This window comes from Urtica dioica, chromosome 5, assembly GCF_054948205.1.
Source record: "Urtica dioica subsp. dioica isolate 48M chromosome 5, U.dioica_male_clone48M_v1_H2, whole genome shotgun sequence".
NCBI lineage: Eukaryota > Viridiplantae > Streptophyta > Magnoliopsida > Rosales > Urticaceae > Urtica > Urtica dioica.
In genome coordinates, this window is record NC_142760.1 from 15,115,660 (window position 1) to 15,120,771 (window position 5,112).

General features: G+C 44.6%; 1 long non-coding RNA gene across 1 annotated transcript; it reads right to left on the minus strand.

The window, feature by feature from the left end:
- Positions 1-1,178: 1,178 nt before the first annotated feature.
- On the minus strand, positions 1,179-4,578 carry LOC149397554 (uncharacterized). Its single transcript, XR_016297187.1, has 3 exons — positions 4,023-4,578; positions 2,506-2,629; positions 1,179-1,453 (listed from the first exon to the last, which is right to left on the minus strand). It is a non-coding gene; the product is annotated as an uncharacterized LOC149397554 (long non-coding RNA).
- Between the last annotated feature and the right edge of the window lie 534 nt (positions 4,579-5,112).

Genomic DNA, 5,112 nt, shown 5'->3' on the forward strand with positions numbered 1-5,112 from the left:
AGATCCGGGGAATGTCGGAGGCTCGGAAGGCGATTGAACGATTCCGTTCACCTAAGCTGATGGCTTCTACCGGGTGGTTCCCGCCTTTTCCTCCTGGCCGTGATGACAGTCAGTGGGCGGAGAGCGCCCCCAGCGTCGTGTCATCTCCCTCGAGCAGCGGTCTTCCAGGTATTTCGACTTTTGCTCTTTCTGTTTTTTTTTTGCTTTTAGTCTAAGGTTTTGACTTTGTTGCTTTTGTAGCCTCCTCGGCTAGGGCGAGGGCGAGGGCGCGCTTAGCGAAGGCTTCTCGGGACCCAAAGTCGTTGGCGGCAATCTGTTCTCGGATCGCGGCACGGAACAGTCGGGAGAAGCCCGATACCGGTTATCCGACGGAGAGCGGCCCTCGCGCTTCTTTGAAGCGACCCTCTTCCTCGGCTCTTCCAGACACGTCTTCAGACTCGAAGCGTGTAAATTCGATGGTCGAAGTGGAGTCCGCAGAGGTTAGAGGGGAATGTTCCCTGGGCCTCGCTCAATCTTCGATGAAGATGTGGAAGAGTGTCGTGGCCAGCAGTGACGTGGAGTTCTTTCGTCATGGCGTCTCTGACGCACAAAGAGTAAGTTTCTCTCGCTTTTACCCTCTTACTTTGTTCTGCTGGGGCCTTTTTTTTTGCTGACTTGTCATTTCGCTTTCTCAGGTGCTTGCTCGAGCAACCCGGGGCGAGAAGATCCTTCATGACCTTATCCGACGGATGCGCCTTGCCCAAGAGGAGCTTGCTCAAGCGAAGTCTCAGCTGGCCCGTGCCGAGCGAGGTTCTCACTCAAAGGCAGAGTTTGGAGTCTCCGTGAGCAGCTTCAAGAGGCTCACGTGGAGTTGGGGGTTACCCGGGGCAAGTGTGACCGTGCTCAGTCGGCCGTGGCGAAAATAGCTGAGGAGCTGACGACGGAACGTCAAGCTCTCGAAGTGGCGACTCTATCGACGGAGGTCTTCTGGAGCGAGGTACGAGACCTTCGACGCCAGTTGGAGTCGCGTACAGAAGAGATATGCATTCTTCAAGGCCAACTTTCATCGAGCGAAGCTACCCGTGTTCGAGCGGAGCGTGAGCGCGACTCCTTGGCGGAGGAAGTCTGTCACGACCCGCGAGCCTTAGCTCGCCCGCGAGCCGCGGCAGATTTCTTCGTATCTTACTTAACATAAATAAAATTCATAAAAACTTTGGTGGAAGCGCTTCCTGAAAACATTTTCTAGAAAAACTTTTAAAATATTTACATAAACGTCTCAAAACTATGGGCGAATTTTTCGTTTTTCTTAAAACATACTATTTAAAACTTTACAAACAAAAGACTCGTCTTTTAAAAACAAAATAGACTCATTCGCCCTTGACTTAGCCACAGGTCGGCAGCCGTACATACACACGCCTACTTACTTACCGGTTTCGCTGATGCTCTGCTCAGTCTTCTTTGGCCTTTCCTTTATCTACAATATCAAGATAATAACTGTGAGTCGAAAGACTCAGTAAGCGGATATCTACATATCTAATGCACAATGCACATCACACATAAACAATACATAACATGAGATCATATCTTTTAATAACTTGCGGAAGTATCGGCTTAGGTCCCGATAAATCCACCTTACTTGAGAATCAATCGGCTTAGGTCCCGACAGATTCATCTTACTTAAGAACCAATCGGCTTAGGTCCCGATAGATTCATCTGCTTAGGAATCACTCAGCTTAGGTCCCGAGAGATCCCCCTTACTTAAGAATTCACCAGCTTAGGTCCCGGTGATTCACATCATAACATACTTTTATCATAATCTATGGAATTACCAGCTTAGGTCCCGGTAACTCCTCTTACTTGAGAATATGCCAGCTTAGGTCCCGGCAATTCCCATCATACAATACATTTCCTGCTCGGGATCCCTTAATGATATCCGCACGACACATGTCTTATTGGCGCCAGACAGGAGGGTGCACAGTCTCCTGCCTAATCCCCATGTGGTACCAGCACGAAGCATAATAGGTACCTGCTAACAAGGGGTATATGTCGGAGGCGGTACCATTCTGTGTTTTCTCTTTAATTAACTTAACATGAGAGACTGCTTAGTTCGGGTTCAATCCCGATCTTAACATATATTCTTTTCGCTTATTAACTCGTGACTTATAAGATCTTGAGATGCGACTCCCAAAGATCCTATCATAATATCCTCGCTTTTGAATACAAGTCTTAACTAGAGTCTCTCATAACCCAGTTTACTAGGACTGGATCTCTTGGAAGGAAAACTAACTAAACACGTAACAAAGGCTCGGGTTCCTAGATCCTCTAGCCATTTTTAGTTAGCCGGACTAATTCCGTTTCCCAATTCGTTAGTGGCTTAAAGCCCTTAATCTTGATAGTGAGTTATCTTCTGGCTTATCTTACTCTTGCTTACTAGAAAGCATATAGAAAATGCACGTACAATATATGTATATATATAAAGATATATATAATATTTCTTGATATTGTAGGTGCCTATAATCCACTTACCCGGATAACGATTCTTTCGAATCCTGAGATCTTCTCTTCCAGATAAAAGGGTTCTTCTTAACTTCACGTATAACCCAGTCCTCGTAAGCTTCTCCTGCTAATCCTTATAGCAATCTGGACGTATCTATGGAAGAGAAAGATCGAACATTGAGCATACTCAGTATCTCGTCCATTGATCTACTAACGTACACACTTCTACTAAAAGAAAGCTCATAAGGAACGTATTCAAAACGTCCTCCTAGTCACGCTACTCAGAGCGTCTAAAAAACAAACATCAGGGAATACATGACAGAACAGAGACTAAAAAGAATCGACGCCTAAGAACAAGGCCTTAACAACTTCCCTGATCTAGGCTAAGAAACGCCCCGCTATTCGACCACCTATTCTTTTGAAGGGACAAAACCCATTGCTTAGGATAGGTTCCCGAAGGTCGAAACTAAAAGAAAAGAACGTATAAAGAAACTCTTACTAACAATCTATAGCATACGTAAGCTATATGAAAATAACTCAAAACGATACTTCTCAAATGTATTTTAGAAAATATTTTATGACTCGTCTCTTTATTGACATGTTATAAGTATTTGAGAACGTAAATAAAACATTTCTCGTTGATATTCTTTTTCCAAATTAAAAGAGTCGAGCTTATAGTCGAACTCGATTTTTAATACATAATGAAGATAAGTATACTAACTAATTTGATTGAATCATCAACGAGTTTAGTAACGATAACATACTAATTTATTTTTCTTAACTACTTATATTAAACGAGCTTGACTATAAAACATAATAATAATAACGTAGGATAACTCAAACGAGACTACTTGAACAATATAATAATTAGTGAACCGTAAAAACATAATAGTACTTATACATCACGACACATAAACTAAAAAAAACGGTTCGCGACTAGAGTCGAGACTCGGGAAATTTCTCGACTTTCTAACACTAAACCGAGACTTCGCGAGTCTCCGAACGAAACCCGACAGCTGTGAACAGCCCCCCCGAGAGCCGCCACAATGTCGCTGCCGTCCCCGGCCCAACAGCTCGTCCCAACCGAGCCGATGAACCTCGCTGACCAGCCCCGCTCCGTCGTCACTCGCGCAGCAGCTCCGACACTCTTGGACAGCGCCCTCGCCGTCCCGAACCGCCGCCCCGAGACCTGTGCCGCCCACCTAGACCGAGTCTAACACTCGACACAACTCGCAACAAAAGAAAACGACTTAACAACTCTATAACAAAACTTCAAAACAACCTTACACGTACACAGTCAGCAACAATATCGCAACAATAACAATATCACACGGCTTAAACAATTCCAAATCCAAACTCATCCAAATCATCTCATAAATCCCGAAATTAAGTAACGATTCTTCAATTATAACTTGAATCTAAGACCCACACATCAATTTCGGAGTTAAACCTCAACCCATGTAAAATCCCCAAATCTCCAAACCCTAGATATATAATCTTCCTCAAATCCGAACCGTAGAGGGACAGAAACTCAAAATCGAGCTTACCTTCTCCGTCGCTGTCTCTCTCTACTCCTTCTCCGGCGAATTTCTCTGCTCCGGCGTCCTCGGCTTGCTCGCGGCGGCGCTGGTTCCTTCTCGGCCGCGCGTGCGTCCTGTGGCGAGTCTCGGCCTCGGTGACTTGCTGTCGGCCGATCTCCTCCTCCGCGAGCTCACTCCCTCAATCTCTTTCTCTCTCTCGCTCGCTCGACCGCTCTCTCTCTCTTGCTCTCCCTTCTCTCGGCTCTCTCTCTCCCTCGGGTTCTCTTCTCCTTCTTCTTTCTTTTTTTTTTCCCGTGTCTTTTCTCTTCCTTGGGCTGGTGGGTTTGATTTTATTCGGCTAAGTGATAAACATCACTTGATATTATCCAAATCTTTGATTGATGACATGGCAATGCTCATCCTTATCCCATTAATTACAAACCAACCTATTTTTCTTGTTTCCTTTCAAATGGGTCCCTTAAAAATTGTTACAACCACGTCCTTTTCATATAATTATTTAATTAAATCCATCACCGAACGGATTATAATTATATGATTCGAACCGAGAATTTTCTCGTTCGTTCTCGAATAATTTAAATATATTTAAGGTTTCTCGGAATTAATTCTCATCCTTGAGAATTTATTTCTTAAATTAATTTCCGGAATGTTTCCTCGGAATTAATTTATTAATCGAGTTAAACTCGATAATTCCTTTACTCATTCCGAGATTTCCCATAACCTTAACATATTTAAAATTAATTCGATAAATCCATTGAAATATAACCCACTCGATAATTTAGTTGTAACAACGGAAACTCGCTTATTATCTCCAAATACGAGTGACGCAGAAACTTGTCCTTACAAAGTGGTTCGGGTCACCGCGGAGAAAGCTGCAGCGGAACAGCTCACGTCCGATCTTCAAGACGATTTTGACGCCGGGGTCGAAGAGGCGAGACATGCGGCGGCGGTGGAGTGTCGGGACGCCACAGCCACCGAGAATGCTTCTCGGGGGGTCACCTTCCACTTCTTCAACTCGCTATTCCCACCACTCGACGGGGCCGATCCCATTGGCGACGATCCCGCCGAGTGATATATTTTCTTTATTATTTTTTTCCGC